Below are 18,736 nucleotides of genomic sequence, written 5' to 3'. Positions count from 1 at the left end.
TAGGAGCCTATGTGGTAGTTATACAGCTCTCAAATTTAATCAAAAATATCTTTATTTGTGTTCCGAAGACGAACGAAGGTCTTACGGGGTTGGTACAGCATGGGGGTGAGTAATTAATGACTTAATTTTCATTTTTGGGTGAACCTTTAAGTAAAAAACACTGGGCGCTCGGCGCTTCAGCGTGAAAAAAAAAACGCTCAGTGCCTCGGTACGCTCATGGCGTTTAAAAAAAACGTGGCGCTCCCATTGAAAACAATTGAAAACATATGCCAGGCGCGTGGAAAAACGCTTTGGTGGACACATGGCCTAACACTAACAAAAATACAAGACTAACATTTCTGCTTTTAATCTTTCACAGACTTCCATTGGAAGTGCTTTACATTAAACAAGATGTTTGCATGTTTTTTTTCTTTCAAAATGAGGATCAAGTTGACATTATTGTATGCAGTGAATAGCAGCAAGTCACAGAAGCTGTTTAGAAATCTTAGTTGTTGTTTTTTTTATTATTATTATTTAAAAAAAAAGATTTTCATTTAGATTCCAAGATTCCATTTAAAAGATTTTCACTATTTTGAACAAATTAGTAAAAAGCATTATGGATTTTACACAGCTTTGAGATAAAAAAAAAAAAAAAAAAAATCAAACTTCAGGAAAAAATAAAAATAAAAACTGCATTTGATACATGAGAACCACACAGCATCCTGTGTAACAAGATACACTGGCCTGACATTAAACTGATTTTTTTTTTTTTTTTTACTTTTCACAAATCTACTCCAATCATTAAAGGAGAACTCCGGTGCAAAATGAACCTTTGGTCTAATAAAACATCGGTACCTAGACAACCAAAGATACTTTATGAAGACAGTTCACTTCGTGTATACAGACAGGAGCCATCTTAGAAAATAGTCTCGATAAGTCGTTCCCCGAACGTCGTTCATACAGTTCAGAAGTTCGCTGAACTTCATACAGTTCAGTTCACTCAGCACGACATTCGTGGTTTGACTTGTCGTGACTGTTTTCCAAAGATGGCTCCTGTCTGTATACGCAAAGTGAACTGTCTTCATAAAGTATCTTCTTATTAAACGGTCTGTACACTTACAAAGTTCTCAATGCTTCGTTTTGTATGTATGGACCCTCATAGTGTTACTGTGTTAGTGTGGGGCTATTTTGACCCTTGTTAGTGGTATAAACTAGCGATTTCTTTTTACTTATTAAATGCCCCCAGTACTTAGAGATAAAACTCTTTACATTCGATTTTCATGAAAACAAGTCTGAACACGGTTGACTAGGTGCCGATGTTTTATTAGACCAAAGGTTAATTTTGCACCGAAGTTCTCCTTTAAATTCCACCAGTAGTGGAACAGACAGACTCATGCCCCAAATATAATTCATTAAGACAAAAAAAAAAAAAAAAAAATTTACATACATTTCTCAAATATACCCTGAATTCGAATCCATATCAGACACACAGAAAATCCTGTATTTACTGGGAGAAAAGCCCAAATGTGAAATAATTGCTGCAAAATATATCTCCTCATGCCATGAAATGAGGACAACCAGTGGAACTTCGGATGGATAAATAATTGTACAAATTTTCAAATAATAATTATTTTGATTGTTTGCTTTTTTTAAATTATTTTATTATTATTATTATTATTACTGTTCACTTGTATTTATCTATATGTTTGTATGTGTCTATTGCTTTGGCAATAGTGTGCTATTTTACACATTCATGCCAATAAAGCTACTTTGAATTTGATAGAACTGGGATTCATGGAAATAAGCAAATATACCTGCACAATGGGCGTTGGCCCTCATTAATATTCAATGGACATGTAAATAAAGCAAAGAGCCTACATCACAGTTACAGTACCTATCACTATATTTGACAGTGATGTGATCCCACACCGAACGGACCGAAGGGGACACCAAAAGTTTTGATTGGAATACATGTAATGCACAAGTAAATGAATATTCGAATTGGATTACAACATTTAGGGTTCTCACAAATTGATTAGATTGGATTAATTCCGATTGACAAAAATGAATATGTCAGCATACCTATTGCTATTCAGCGATGTTCAAACGTGCTACAATATAATGATGACTGTTTTCAAACAAGTTTCCCAAAACCTCCACACATCTCCCATTGATTGTCACTGTGAGTCAAAGTTGACAAGTCAGGCTGGTCCGAAAGCTCAAACAAACAATGTTTTATAGCTCTAAACGTTAAAATTAGTATAACCTTTTGAGGAAATCAACCATACAAATCACCTATTTACAGTTGTCTCTGCATATGATACAGATAGATGACAGATGTGTGAATTGTTTTTGGATGTTAAAATACTAAGCTTGCTTTACCAAAAAAGAAAAAAAAGAAAAAAGGCTTTTATTTGTTTGGGAAACATGCCGCTCGGACATGTTTTGACATGCCTGACGTTAGAACAGCATTGATGTATCTACTCCGGTATAAATGATACAGCAAAATCATTACCGGCTGACACATTTCTACCACTGCATGTTATATCCTGGCATGACTCCCAGCTCTGTGCCTCAGTGCACTGTTCACTCCAGCGCTGAGAGGTGAATGTGAGGAGGAGAGAGCAGTGCCGTTGACTCACAGTTGATGAGCATGAGCACAGCTGTGTGTGGATGAACACTGGGGAGATCTGCTACTCAGTGTGGCGACGCCGCTCTCTGTGGAGAACAGCTCAAATTAATTTAGAGATTTTATTCAGCACAGTCATGCTGAGGACAGTGGAGGAAATGGGGAGAGGAAAACCCCTGCGCACAGCAGAGAGGCCTGTCCTGCTGCTTATTTGAATGCTGCTTTTACTGCCAGCATCACAGGGTCCCTTCTTTACCTGACTGCAACAGCCAAAAAACAGAAGTCATTCAACGGTTTGTGTCGGCATTTGCAAGAGAAACATTCCATCTTAAATCTACATTGCAGAGCTAAAATGGTAAATGGACTGCATTTATATAGCGCATCCATAGACCCAATGGCCACCAAAGCGCTTTACATATTTTGTCACACATTCACCCATGCATACACCGACGGCGGTGTCAGCCATACAAGGCGCCATCCAGCTCGTCGGGAGCAGCTAGGGTTAGGTGTCTTGCTCATGGTCACCTCGGCACTTGGTCAGGTGAAACCAGGGATTGAACCACCAACCTTCTGGTTTGTAGACAACCTATATGAACCACTGAGCCACTGCCGCCTCAACGCTACACTATGTAGTCTGGCATGCAGACTAAATATATAGTCTGCATGCCATGCACTCATGATAGAGCGTTTTCAGTGTCTCAGATCTGTTCAATTTTACATTTGTCAAGCAAAGCACTCCAGCATCCCTTTATTTTCACATTCCAAACATTTCTAATCACTAATCTAATGCTACACCATTCAGAGAAGAGATAGTAAAAGACACTATTCAGTTTTCCCACCAAACAAACGCGAGAGTTGTTGACACTCATTTAATTTGATTGGTAACACCCTGTAGTCTTATTCTAATTAAACGTATTAAAGGGGTCAAGAACTTGCTTTTTAAATTTCATTATATTGTTGTCTGAGGTCAACTTATGACGTTCGCTTGGTTTATGCATTCAAAAACAGCAAAATGAATAAGTAATAGGCTATTTTCTACCCTAGTTTTGAGCCTAGCTCAAAAACACTCGGTTTTTATGGGCGTCTCACACTAAAGACTTGGAAGTAAACGCCCACTGCTGTGAGTGGATAACAGTTTTGCATATTATAATGAGTTTCAACTCACTCGTCGGTGCAAGTGGGGGAAATTGTTTTGAAAACGTCCGATGTTGTAAAATGGCAACCGGAATTATTCGCCCATACATGTTCGACCCAGAGTCTGTGTGCTGCTCCATTCCTGTCGGATCCAAAATAGACGGCACAGCACCGTTCTTTACTCTTAATCGGTCTGCAAATCTAGTCTTGTTTACAAAACAGTCCTCTGTGAAATGAAGCGAATGGACGGACAATGTTTCATCAGCTGGAACGTCATTAAAAATAAAGTTTATCCATGCAGTCCTATTGGGATCCAGAGGATGCAACACTGCACAATATTCGGTATTGCTCGGTAGCTCGATCAGGTTTGTCATCATGAGATAAACCTATGTTATTTAGCTATGCGTGTAATGCGCAAATGGGTAAGCGGGGCTAAACCGGCCGTGTTGAAGTAGGCGTTGATCTTATTTTATCCTCTTTGACGTCATAGTTCCCCACTTTGAAAAATGAGTCGTTTGCCTGGGGCTGGTGTGAACAAAAACTTTTATTGGACTAACAAGGACGTTTTCAGTTCTGAAACTTACAGGATATTCTTATAATATGATGACCTCTTAGATGCCAAAAGCTCAAGGGAAATTTGATTTCCCAGTTCATCACCCCTTTAAAATGTAAGAATTTCACATAAAATATTATACATCTAGTAAGGTAGGCTAGAAACAAAATGCTCCTGCAAAGGTAAATAATGCCTCTTGGAATCAATTTAGGATGGCAAATATCATTCCTCAATGTAAAAGTTCATTTCTGTCACTTCTGTGAACTAACCACAGCTCAGAATTTGAAGAATATGAAAAGCTTTTCGGGAGTCAGCTGTCCACGACAGGCCTAAACTAGCCAAGGTACCAGCACTGCAAAAACATACACAGCAAAAACACCTGTCAGAGAAAAGAGAAAACCCTATAACACAAACATTCATTAAGTTTTCCACAAAATGAAGGCATGAGAGTTAAAAATATGTATAATACATTGTATAATATGAAATATTGAATAATGTTCCAGGTATAGTTCACCCTAAAATTAAAATTCTGCCATCATTTACTCACCCTCAGGTTGTTTCAAATCTGTATGAATGTCTTTCTTCTGCAGAACACAAAAGGTATCTTGAAGAATTTCGTAACCAAACAGTTGATGGGCCCCATTGACTTCCGTAGTATGGGGGGAAAAAAATGGGGCCCATTAACTGTTTGTTGCCCATATTCTTCAAGACATCTTCATTTGTGTTCAGCAGAAGAAAGACATTCATACAGGTTTGGAACAACTTGAGGGTGAGTAAACGATGGCAGAATTTATTATTTTTGGGTGAACTAGCCCTTTAAGAAGTCAAAAGCTTGACTGGCTTTAAATCAAATGTGTGTGATTTAAAAAGTGGGACTAAAAAAGACCCTACTACAACTACACACTGAAGTATTTTCACACTCAAGAAAAAAAAAAAAAAAACAGAAGTGGGAATTTTTTGACTCTGTTCCCGTTTGGGTGACTGAAAGAGATCTGGGGCCTCATTTATAAACGTTGCGTACACACAAAAGAAGGCGTCCGCCGCTCTCTACGCAACAGTTGGTATTGATAAAAAGCAAACTTGACGGTAAAATGTGCGGTCCTTCACGCAAGCTCTGACCCAGGCGTACGCACAAAAACGGGTGAAATGAGAAATGGCGACACCGTCGGCAGTTGGAAAAAACACGTGAAAGTGTGTGAAACTGTAGACGGTTGTGTAAAATAAATGGCAATTCTGCCTCTCATAAATAACACGAAGACTTCACAAAGCAAGTCTTATAATTAACAGCCTAACTTACACGAACACCCGTTTGATCGATCTGTAACAGAAATGCAAATTAACACATACTTCCAAAAAGAAAGTGAAATATGTTCTGCAATAATATTGGCATGGTTTTTTTTTCTTATATGTGTGGAGAGTTTATGGCATCTGTTTGTATATAGTTCAGTGAGCCTTGATTTGTATCTGGTATGTTAACTTAAAATAAAAAATATTGATTGCAAAAAAAATATTGGCATATACAATTCATCCTCATAAATAAGATGGTAAACAGAACGAAAAAAATGTACAAAATATTCTCGCCAATAGGCCTATGTCCGTCTAACGGAGCAGATATAGCAATTCGATAGTAGTCAGTCAGATAGATAGATAATTAGGGAGATACATAGATAGATGTATTATTTGTCCACTGGGGAAAGTTGTTTTCATCGTAAAAATATCTTCATCAGCTACGGAATCATGGTATTCATGCATATGCCTTTAGTTTGTTTTATTTTTGATAAAACAGGCTAACGTATGACGTGTCTCAACCATTCAGAAAGCTGCAAGAAACATTTGCGCTGAACTATTTCCCATTTAGATTATAACCGACATCCGTAGCTTGTCAGATGCAGAATTAAATGGATGTAAATAAAATGCCCCATCACAATCCGTAATGACGCACAATGGCTGATCTTGCGCTCTTAGAAGATGTGGCGATTAAATGGAATGATTCGGAGTGAACGCATCATCTTCACAACAAAAGGTGTGGAAATATATTATTTATTCAAGAATTCCCTCATTGTGCAGTTTATTTCAGTTAGGACAGTCTTGATTTCGCCCAACTCCTTGGCCACCTCTCTAATTCAATTAATGACTAGACGCTTTTTTGCCTCGAGTTTGATGTCCGACCATTTCTTTTTTATTTCGGCCACAGTCCGAGGTTGTGAAGCTATAGCATTTACGGCATCTGCAACCTATTGCCACTCAAGTGCCTTTTTGGCATTAGTAATGCCCACACTGTGCCCTCCAAACAACATTTTTCTCCTCTTTTCCACCTCGCCAACGATAACTTCTACTTCACATTGAGAGAAGTTACGTTTTTTTTTTTTTTTTTAAATTCCTCTCTGTTTTTAACATGTTTTCGCAATTGATGAATATTAACTTGTGGGCGTTTCACGGACTATTTATGGGCAACTATGGGTTTGACATGAAGCCGCAAAAGCTGCGATGCATTTAGAATTGATTGTGATTTATTAAGGGAAAAATGCGTAGGATGTGCGTGCGCACGTTTTATAAATCCGAATATTTCTGTGCGTACGCACATCCTAGGTTTCATCCGTACGCCACTTCTGACGCAAATCCTACGCAAAGTTTTATAAATGAGGCCCCTGATCTCTAGTTCTTTTAAAGGACACTTTACACTTGTGAAAAATAACTGTGTCCAGGCCAGGGGCAGCAGATCAAAGGCAAAACATGGCTTACTTCACTTTGGTCAGGCTGCACTGGAACAAAACATTACTTAAAACACTGCATGTGTTAATCAGGAAAACTCAGCCAAAAAGGGTAAAATGAGTGGTGCTTGGCCATGCAAAACTCTCTGTCACACTGCTAGGGTGTTATCCAGGTATAGTGTTGTTAGGGAGCTGCTAGATGAGAGGGACTTTTCCAGTGTCGGAAGCAGGGCATATATTTTAAAGGAGTAGTTCACATTTAAAAAAAAAAAAAATGCTGGAATGTTTTCATCAAAAACCTTAATTTCTTTTCGACTGAAGAAAGAAAGACATGGACATCTTGTGAGTAAATTATCAGCAAAAGTTTTTTTTTTTTTTAAAGAACTAATCCTTTAAAAGCACGGAGTTCATCAAAGTCTTCATTAGTTTACTGTCTGTTAACAGTTGTCTAAAAAAAAGTTAAACAAAGTTAATATATAGTGTAGTAGTATTGTAGCCTATACTAAACAAAAACAAAAATGTGCACATTGTGTGTAATGGACAATTAACTAAAATTTATTTCCAGTTTTCAGCTAATTAAAAACTTGTTTTGATTACAAAAAAATATAATAATAATTGGGTGCAACACTAACTTAAATACGAGCAATAATAAGAGTAACACTTGCCTTACAAAACAGCAGATATTATTAAATAGTGTTTGGTATCAGCACAGCAATATTATTATCAAGTATGTGAAATGCATTTCAAACAGTGTTGTTTATGCTCTCTACATCGCTTGGGAATCTAAGAGGCTCTGGTCAGGAACAGGCCTCCTCTCGCTATGGCTGTTTAGAGAACTCCAGCCAATCAGAAGAGAGATGCCTTGCTATGATTCAGTCCTGTCTTATGCTTTTATTTGAGCCGGTATTGGCTTGGCAGTAGAAAAAACAAGACAAGGTCGAGCGACATCGGTTCTGCAGCGGGCGACTTCAGTATTCTGCAGGCTACAATGCTATTAATCTACACAAGAAAGGCCGAATGACAACAACAAATGCTTCAAGTCTTTCTGAACGGGGCCTTTCAGGAGGCCTAGACTGCCTCTTTACTTCCATATGGTAAATGGAGATTTGGAGTCAAATTTACAGCAAAAACTGACCTTAATTATATATATATATATATATATATATATATATATATATATATATACAGTATATTTAGATAGATGGATAGATCAATCAAAATCACTTATGTAAGAAAGTGGTTCTCTTCCACCTGAACTCAACTTGCGTATGTGGCCGTTTCTGGAAGCCAGTGATTAGTTTATTTTAAAGTTATAAATATGGATATTTTTTCTAACAAAAATACATTGCTTCGCTTCAATAATAACCCTAAGGCTTTTAATAACCCTCTGGAGCTATATGAATTACTTTTATAATGGATAGATGTGCTTTTTTGGGCATCAAAATTTAAGATATCATTCACTCCCATTATAAAGCTTGGAAGAGCGAAGGTATTGTTGAATATAACTCTGTGTTTGACTCTGTTTTTCTAAAAGTGCTGATATTTCATAAGTATCAGCACTGATGCATGCTTTAATACACTTTAAAGTGCTTATTTTATTAATGAAAGAAAGTGTTGAAGTTCATTTTACTTTGAGTGCCACTTCACAAAGCCCAATTGATGATCAAGACGCCACCTGTGTAATGATGAAGACGATGTTTCACTTCATAGAGATCAATGGCATCGATTCAATGTATTGAACAGCACTGATGCCAGTCAAAGACTCCTCAAATCCCCATAAATCTTGAAAGGATACTACGACAAAGATATCGATATTATAATTTTTTGACTCCTTTCCACATTTTAAGCTCTTCGCCATCTCTAATCTGGTCAAAAACCATCTTATGTAGGCTAAGCACATACTTTTATCCCAGCACACAACATTATTTTGGATGTTCGCTAAATTCCATCTCAAAATAAGTAATAAAAGTCGACCAATCAGGTTGTGAACTTATCCCTATGGGCTATGTGCACAACCGTAGTTTCGAACTTCCACTACAGATCCACTAGTTCTTAGAAACTTAAATGTGTTTAAGAACTCTTTTTTTTTTCGTACAATAGCAGCACTCATCTTGTTTGTTTATTAGTGGATGCGGAAGACCAGTCGTAGACCGGAAACTGATACGCCGACTTCTGACAAAAGCGGAAGTTCGAAACTACGGTTGTGCACATAGCCTATGCCTTTAGGTTTGGTTTCCAGTGATAAAAAATGCCAATCTGAGTAAGCACTAAGCAAACCAGGACAACAATTTTTTTTGGTCCAGACTAAACAAACCAAACTATAAATGATCACACCCCTAGTTTCATGTTTATGCTTTATAAAATGCCTTTAGCACTGACTGAACATGGCAGTATATTAAAAGGTAAACTATTATTAGTTTTAGTTTTCAATTAATATCAGTAACATCAATATGATGAGTCATATTGCTTCAATATCTGACGCTTTAGGCAACCTTTAGCGTCAGTCAGATGATGCCCTAGGATCGCGTCTAAGGCTACGTTCACACTGCAGGGCTTAATGCTCAATTCCGATTTTTTGAAAAAATTTGATTTTTTTTGCAAGCCCGTTCACATTTCCAATTAAACGCGACCTTTTGTGATCTCCTGTGTGAACGTGAAATGACCCTGAAGTGACCCGCATGCGCAGAAGAGTAATCAACGGTCAACGACGTCACTTGTTGTTTGCGGAATGTTTTTTTTTCCATATTGTTGCGAGCTTTTGTTTTATTATTATTATTATTGCCACAGCCCATAACACAGACAACAATTATTTTATCGACGGGCAAAGTTTGCACATAAATGTAAGATTTTTCTGATCCTCACCGACCTCGTCATAAAACCCGTTTAATTGATAGTGCGCGTCCTCGGCGCTCCTTGCTTTGTCACCGGCGGCCGCGGTGCGACACTGGTGGCTGGTGTTGCCAGATTGGGTGTTTTTTCGCTACATTTTAAGGCATACATGTGTTTTAGCCAGGTTTTCGCCTGGAAGGCTCTATAGAAATCAATCTGGCACCCTACTGTACGAAGTTAAACTGACAGAGAGCGCTCGTTCACAGACACCAGAATGAACATGTTCACAGTAATGTTCATCAGGCAGTAATACAGTATTTGAACGCGTTCATGCACTATCGTTCATTGAACGCGTTCAGGCACAACTCTGAAGAAGAGACACGTCTGCAGCGGCCAATAACAGTGCAGAAACGTGTTGGAGTTAGCGTGTATTGGCTAGCTACAGGTCAGATTGAAGTCGCATTTCAAAAGATTGGATTCATATCGGATTTAGACCACATACCCAAGTGGCCTGGGTCGCATTTGAAAAGATCGGATCTGTGTCGTTCAGACTGTCATGAAAAAATCAGATTCAGGTCGCATAGGGGCAAAAAAAAAAATCGGAATTAGGTCGTTTCAGCCTGCAGCGTGAACGTAGCCTAACTCTAACCCTACCCCAGACCTAAACCTACCCGCATCATCTAACTGACGGTAAACATAAAGCGTCAGTTAGATGCCACCCTAGGATCGCGTCATGTAACTGACGCTAAAGGGTGCCTAAAGCATCAGATGTTGAGGCATGGTCAAAATTGTCAGATAGATGACACCTTGGGATGAGAATGCGTTCGAGCGAGGTATTTAGTTGAACAGAAAAATTGTGATACGTAGCTCTCTAACGCTCTAAACATTGTAAAGCAGCATTATCTATTGTGAACGGTCATTTATCTGCAGTCACGCAGAGCCAAAGAAGTTGTTATTAATGGCATGACATGACTTGTGACGTTGTGAGTCATGTGACGTCAGGACGCTGGCAACATTTTTTTTGTAGAAGTCAAATCTCAAGTAAGACGAGTGCCATCATTTTACTTATTCCTCTAAAAGAAAACGTTCGGACTGTTCTATGGGACACTCACAGTATTATATGTGCCACAGTCGGCATAAATCATGGGAAACAAAGTATGACAAACTCAAATACTGATTATTTAATTTGTGGACCAAATACATGATGCATGCCAACTGACAGACAGCAGCAAAGATGCTGTAGCACGAGCAGAAGACTTAGCCAGTCCAACTCCTGTCCAGTGATGAAGAAAACTCTACTCTACAAACTCTTCCATTACATTTATGTCATGCTTAAATTTACTGATTGGTTTAGACTTTAATTATCCACCTCTGTCTTCACTATCAGTAGACTTGCAGTAGCTTACCAGATTTACACTTTCTAAAATGTTAAACTTCTTGGAACATAAAATAAAAATAAAACATCACTATGTTAGTATACAGTGGAGGTATGTAAATCTCTAAATGTCCATTAATCACATGATGTTGTTGGAACAACAAAAGTGAATGACCAGAGCAGTGAAGCACCAGAGAGCGCACACAAGTGCAGCAGCAGTGTATCCACAAACAATGGAGGAACACTTAAAAACAATACAATTAGTGGGCTTTTACGCGGTGCATGTTTGCTGCAGTCCATGCCGCGGTCTGGTTTCACACTTAATTCAACCGAACCCTGGTGCACTTTCAATAATCTTGCAACATCACAAACTTTGCATGCATGGTGCATGATAGAAAACAGAACGCAGGTCAATGTATTTCATTCATTTGAACAAAACTTTACTCTATGCGCGTCACACGAAGGCGGCTTTCTGCTGCTTGACTCTTTTGAGGAGACAGTGGATTGCGAGCCTTTCATTTGTCACTCTGATAGCACTCACACTGCATTGTCACTCTCGGTCGTATCCAAGTTAAACCATTACCACTCTCATCCCCAACATGTATTTTGTTGAATTAGCTTTGTCGTCATCAGCTAAATCGCATGTGCGGGTTACTTTACTCAGACACTCACAGGTAAAACCATGCATTGTGCCTCATTTACAATGGGGAACCTACCTTTGTGGATTCCGTGGTATTGGTCATGGAAAAACCATAGCCTAGAACATTTAGTATAAATACATAAAAATGTACAAAAACTACTATCCACAAGTTTCTGAGGGGCGCTCCTGTAAAAAATAAAGTGGGTGAAACTTCCGGTGACGCGGCGGAAGTAGCATTCCAATGGTATTTTGTGTGTTAGTTAGCGAAGAGGCTAGCTGTTTTTCGGAGAATTATTTTACTATTTAAAGACGCAAATCTTTATGAGAGATGTCGTTACGGAGCTCAGGGACAACATGTGCTGTTCGCAGTTGTATGTATAACTGGACTAAACTAGTTCAGTGGCTTAAACGTGATTGTTTTGAACATAAGCTGAAAACGATATCAGAGTGATCCTGCCAGAGCCCGTCTCTGATCCTGCCAACGACTGTAGTTTCTATCACCTCCCAAAAGACGACGACTCTTCCTGTGTACATTTGTTTAAATTCTTAATATTCTATAAACTCTATCAGCATGTGATTGGCTGTTCGCTACTGATGTTACAGCTAAACTCAGGATCAAAGCCTGATACCAAATGTGCCAGTAATGTATTCAAGCAGCACATTCATTTATAATTTTGAATAAACTCCAAAGCACAATGACAAAGCACAAAGTGTGTATTTTTTATTTTAATTGTTTGTCAGCTCACACAACTGTCTGTCACCATGCCTTGATGTGTATTGATTATTAATAATGTTATTATAATACTCCCAATCAACTACTGCGGAGGGTAAAGGTACTGTTATTTCACCCTTTTTAATTTCGTTGAGGTTTTGTTCGCACATCGTTAGCTAGTTTGGATCGCTATAACTTGAATGACTGTCAACTGTTGAATGAACGAGTGTCAAGCATGTCAAATCGCGCTTTGTTTACTTCCAACCGGAAGTCGCGCCCACTTTTGACGCAAGGCCTCATGGGGCGTAGGAAACTTGTGGAAAGCTTAATAACAAAAGAGGTTACACTTTGTTTCCATCGTCTATTTACTAGTAGTAACTTTGTAACTACATGTCATCTAACTCTCATTAGAATGTTAGGGTTTGAGTAAGTAGTTGACATGCTTGCAAAATAGTCAGTAGAATGACCATACAAAAATAAGTGTTAGTAGATATAAAGCAGACAGTTTACTAGTACTCAATGTAGGTCTTCAGAGTCAGTGTTGTTGAGCATGCCATCAGCGTTTGACCTGGCTTTAAACTCCCAGAGGGCCAAACATGCCACAGGTGCTGCTAAACTGGTATTAACATCTGTCTCAGGTGATCGCATCACAATTAGGCAACCAAGACAGGTTGACATTTATATTAAGAGGAGGACATCCATCACTTAATGTGGGGGGGGACGTAAGGAAAGGAAACAAGGATGCACAAATAAGAAATGAGAAGAACCCAATGCATGTTGATGTCAAGCATACTGAAGATCTAGGAATTCATCTTCCAAGGGTTTAACTTACTCTTCCCAGATTTTACAACTGTATGGTTGTATTCATTTAAATCAGTACCGTAGACAGCAAAGAATAATAGCATGCTATCACAACGTGCACTGGACCACTTTACACTTATTTTAGAACTGAAAAATGACAAGTCAATACACTCAACAGCCAGAATATGTCGTTAAACTCTAAAAAAAATCCTAGGTTATGAACATATATGCTACGCTGTGCCTTAATAAATTGGTTAAAAAAATACAGTGGTCAAATTCAAACCACTTTTGCTTAAATAAGGTTAACATTTTTCAATAATTATCGATACTGAAAGTAATGACATGTTTTAAGCTGTACCTCCAAAGACTACTGTAACTATTGTGTTTGTTTTTTTATGATCAGGTAGTTTTTCTCTTGGGTCAGATGCAATAACTCGGTGGTTGAGTTATTAATTGTGGCATTTTTGCATCATCTGCAGGAGAGAGCAGTTCTCAGTGCCACCAAATTAGCATTTCTTCTTTAAAATACAGATTTATGTTTAATTTAATCTACAAAATCGTCACTGTGCTATATCATACAGGGACGCGACGCGAGTCACCTAAACCAGTGTGCATCTGCCTTTTACATGATGGAAAAGCCTAATACCTTGCATAAAATAATGATTTATTCTAGGGCTGTGCAAAAATTAATTGCGATTAATCGCATCCAAAATAAAAGTCTGTGTTTACATAATATATTTGTGTGTGCTGTATATAATTATTTTGTATATATAAATACACACACATGCATGTATATATTTAAGAAAATGTGTTATTCATATATAAAATATTTATATTTGTATAATATAGATTTTGTATTTATATATATATATACAGAATTTAAGCGCAAATAATTCTTAAATATATACATGCATGCATAGGTATTTATTTATACAAAATAATTATATACAGCACACACAAATATATTATGTAAACACAGACTTTTATTTTGGATGCGATTAATCGCAATTAATTTTTGCACAGCCCTAATTTATTCTTTTTAAAGATTTGAAGTAAAAATACTTTCAATGTAAAAATGTTCCAACTTTGCACTTTGCACTAACTTGTTTATGAGCAGGTTATGGAGTCAGTCATATTTCAGCCAGTGTTGTACAAGTTACTCTAAAAATGTAATTATAGATTACTGTTAATTAATTACTCTCTCTATAAAATAATACATTTCTCATTAGTTACTACTTTCTAAATTCCATATCAACCTCTGTCAGTTAAAAGGATTTTAATTCTTTCAAATAAATGATATAAAACTGCATAACTTATTCTTGAACAGACCAAATTATTTAAAGGGAAGGTTACATAAAATAAAAGTTTAGGGCTTTGTCTAACAATTATTTTGATAATCGATTAATCTGTCAATTCCAAAAAATTATTATACCTTAATCTTTTTAACAAAAAAGAATAAGAATAATAATAATAATAATAAATTATTATTAACAATGCCATTCCACATCCTGCCCAAAGCTGTCCTCCAAACAATGTATAATGCAAAGCCTATGAAAACAAATATAGTGGATCTATACCGTACATTATAAGCAAAAAAGGTTTAAATATACTGACATTATATTCTAAACCTAAAATCAACTGATTGCTTAATATTTTTAAAATGATTAAATCAAAATGATAATAAAATAAAAAATAAAAGCACAAAATGTTAACTTGAGGTATGAGGAACACATTCACTCGTCTGAATAGTAATTCAATTACATTAATTGGCCAAAGGTGTGTTTACTGTGTAAATTAGATGGACAATTTTAAACCTTTTTAAAACTTAATTTCTAACAAAAAATGTTTTAGCAAAATGTGTATTTTAGTCAGAATTATTGTGCCTCTGTTCTACTGCGCTTCATCTTGTTTGATGTGTATGCACCCACCCGCGCTCATTCATTACACTTAAGTTTAACAAGACACTTGTTGTCAGAATATTAAATGTAAATACTTGCACAAGTTTCTAACATACAGGTAAGGATTTAACCATGAAATGTAAGTCAAGCGCTGAGGAAAACGTGTCAAAGCCATTAAACAGCACATGCATCTGTCAAAGCAAGACGCGGTAAATGCTTACGCTTGTGTTTGAAGCTCTTATACATTTAAAGCATTCTCATGTTTCAGACAACTTGGATCATGCACCTTTCCAGCAGCAGCTCACTCTGTGTCCTTCACTATTTTCCATATGCATTTTGTCTTTAGAAATGGGTTGTTCACTACTGTAAAGCAGAGTGACTGACTGATGGACTAATCGTTAATCTAAGTTGTTGTCAATTATAATCGATTAGTTGTCGCAGCCCTAAAAAAAACAACATCAATTTTAACACTAGATGATACAGTGTTGAATCCACTATTGTTCTGATCCAGTATTTGGTGCAATTACATCTAACTAATTAAATCACAGAAAAAAAATTAAGAGTAATCCCTAACCTTACTTTTTCAAGGAAAACTATTTAAATTACAGTAATTATAACTTAAGTAATTTACACCCAACACTGATTTGACTCCGGCACAAGAACCAGCACTATACGGTGGAAACAGGATAAAAGAGAATGGTTGATGATTACACTTCAATTACTTTAAAATGTTTCATTTTTACAGCAATGTTGTACATGTTAAAAATTGTATAAAATATGCTACTATGAAATATGAGAGTCAAACATAAAGGAATTTATCATGTAAACCCGTAGTTGTTGAGTATTTTACAAAAGTTTAGAAGATGCAAGTTGATCTGTAATTCATGTTACTAGCATTATAGTAAAAATGTATTTTCTAAAATGTTTTACAAGGTTGCAACAACTAATCAAGAAGATCGATTATTATCGACAATGGAAAATAATCAACAACACATTTGATTGAGGATTAGTCCATCAGTCAGTCATACTGCTTTACAGAATTGAACAACCCATTTCTAAAAACAAAACGCATGATATGGAAAATAGCTGGGTTAAATAAACCAGTTTCCTGAGTAAAATTAACTCAACGTGTGATCTGTCCTATACAACCGTTGGGCTACAAACAACTTGGGATTTGTTAACTTAAATAAGAGTGTACCCAGCCAACCTCCCAAATGAGGCTACGTTCACACTGCAGGGCTTAATGCTCAATTCCGATTTTTTGAAAAAATGCGATTTTTTTGCAAGGCCGTTCACATTTCCAATTAAATGCGACCTTTTGTGATCTCCTGTGTGAACGTGAAATGACCCAGAAGTGACCCGCATGCGCAGAAGAGTAATCAACGGTCCAAGACGTCACTTGTTGTTTGCAGAATAGTTATTTTTTTTCATATGTTGCGAGCTTTTGTTTTATTATTATTATTGCCACAGCCCATAACACAGACAACAATTATTTTATCGACGGGCAGTTTGCACATAAATGTAAGATTTTTCCGATCCTCACCGACCTCGTCATAAAACCCGTTTAATTGATAGTGCGTGTCCGCGGCGCTCCTTGCTTTGTCACCGGCGGCCGCGGTGTTGCCAGATTGGGTGGTTATTCGCTACATTTTAAAGGCCAATTTATACTTCTGCGTCGAGGGTACGTCATAATGTGCGGCGTCGGCTACGCACGTAGGCGACGCCGTGATGAGCATTTATACTTCTGCGTTCAGGTCTTGTTGCTCTGCAGTACTGCTCCGAAACGCTAGTTGGCGGCGGAGAGTTTTAATGTTCCACTGTGTTTAGATTCCTCGCGGCTAGGGTACTACAAGCAATAGCGATTGAAAAAGAGTGGATCATGTTGGAGTTGGAGCTTATTGAGGTGGAAAAACAGTTCACTTTAGTGAAATTACTAAAACCGAAAGGCAGAAATGAGAGAAGACGTCGGAGGAGATGGTACGTGTGGAAATCATAGACAGTAATGGAAATGCGTGAGAAGGTACGTGCGGAAATGCGTAGGAGGAAATGCGATGCTACCAAGCCGACCAATCACCGATCTTGCGGTCCGCGTCGTCGCGACGTGTAGTTACATTTTTGAGGAGGTGCGCGTCAGGCGACGGCGAAGGGTGCGCGCAATGGGACACGTCTGTGCGTATGCTACGCCGTACCTACTGCGCGCACCCTACGCAGAAGTATAAATTGGCCTTTAAGGCATGTTCACATGTGTTTTAGCCAGGTTTTCGCTTGGAAGGCTCTATATCTGGCACCCTACTGTACAAAGTTAAACTGACAGAGAGCGCACGTTCACATACACCAGAATGAACGTGTTCACAGTAATCATTCATCAGGCAGTAATACAGTATGTTTATTTCGGGCGAACGTGAATAATATGATACGCGAAAATATGAACGCGTTCATGCACTATCGTTCATTGAACGCGTTCAGGCACAACACTGGGGAAGAGACACGTCTGCAGCGGCCCATAAAGGCCAATTTATACTTCTGCGTCGAGGGTACGCCGTAATGTGCGGCGTTGGCTACGCACGTAGGCGACGCCGTTATGAGCATTTATACTTCTGCGTTCAGGTCTTGTTGCTCTGCAGTACTGCTCCGAAACGCTAGTTGGCGGCGGAGAGTTTTAATGTTCCACTGTGTTTAGATTCCTCGCGGCTAGGGTACTACAAGCAATAGCGATTGAAAGAGAGTGGATCATGTTGGAGTTGGAGCTTATTGAGGTGGAAAAACAGTTCACTTTAGTGAAATTACTAAAAATGAAAGAAGACGTCGGAGGAGATGGTACGTGTGGAAATCATAGACAGTGATGGAAATGCGTGAGAAGGTATGTGCGGAAATGCGTAGGAGGAAATGCGATGCTACCAAGCCGACCAATCACCGATCTTGCGGTCCGCGTCGTCGCGACGTGTAGTTACATTTTTGAGGAGGTGCGCGTCAGGCGACAGCGAAGGGTACGCGCAATGGGACGCGTCTGTGCGTATGCTACGCCGTACCTACTGCGCGCACCCTACGCAGAAGTATAAATTGGCCTTAACAGTGAGGAAACGCGTTGGAGTTAGCGTGTATTGGCTGGCTACAGGTGCTTGCAATGACGTGCGGGTCGGATATATGTGACCTGGCCGTTCAGATTGAAGTCGCATTTCAAAAGATCGGATACATATCGGATTTAGACCACATATCCAAGTGACCTGGGTCGCATTTGAAAAGATCGGATCTGTGTCGTTCAGACTGTCATGAAAAAATCAGATACAGGTCGCATAGGGGCAAAAAAATCGGAACTAGGTCGTTTCAGCCTGCAGTGTGAACGTAGCCTGAAAGTCTGCAACATTTACATAGGACACACGTCAATGTGGTAACTGCAACATTCATGAGTTTATTATGTGGCTTATGCAATACACTTAAGATAACACAGGTGTAAACACTAGGGATAAAGTTGCTA

The 18,736-nt window shown here is 38.2% G+C and overlaps 1 protein-coding gene and 1 pseudogene across 9 annotated transcripts in view; both read right to left on the bottom strand.

Moving 5' to 3' along the window:
- Positions 1 to 18,736, bottom strand: part of kmt2ca (lysine (K)-specific methyltransferase 2Ca) — a 207,954-nt gene that overhangs the window by 171,878 nt on the left and 17,340 nt on the right. The gene's annotated exons all lie outside the window — the stretch shown is intronic.
- Positions 5,314 to 7,409, bottom strand: LOC148969584 (nuclear apoptosis-inducing factor 1-like; annotated as a pseudogene).

The sequence above is a fragment of the Pimephales promelas genome, chromosome 22 (assembly GCF_988280905.1).
Source record: "Pimephales promelas chromosome 22, fPimPro1.hap1.1, whole genome shotgun sequence".
Lineage (NCBI taxonomy): Eukaryota > Metazoa > Chordata > Actinopteri > Cypriniformes > Leuciscidae > Pimephales > Pimephales promelas.
The sequence above is the reverse complement of the archived record's forward strand: the minus strand, read 5'-3'. Positions and strand labels throughout refer to the sequence as shown.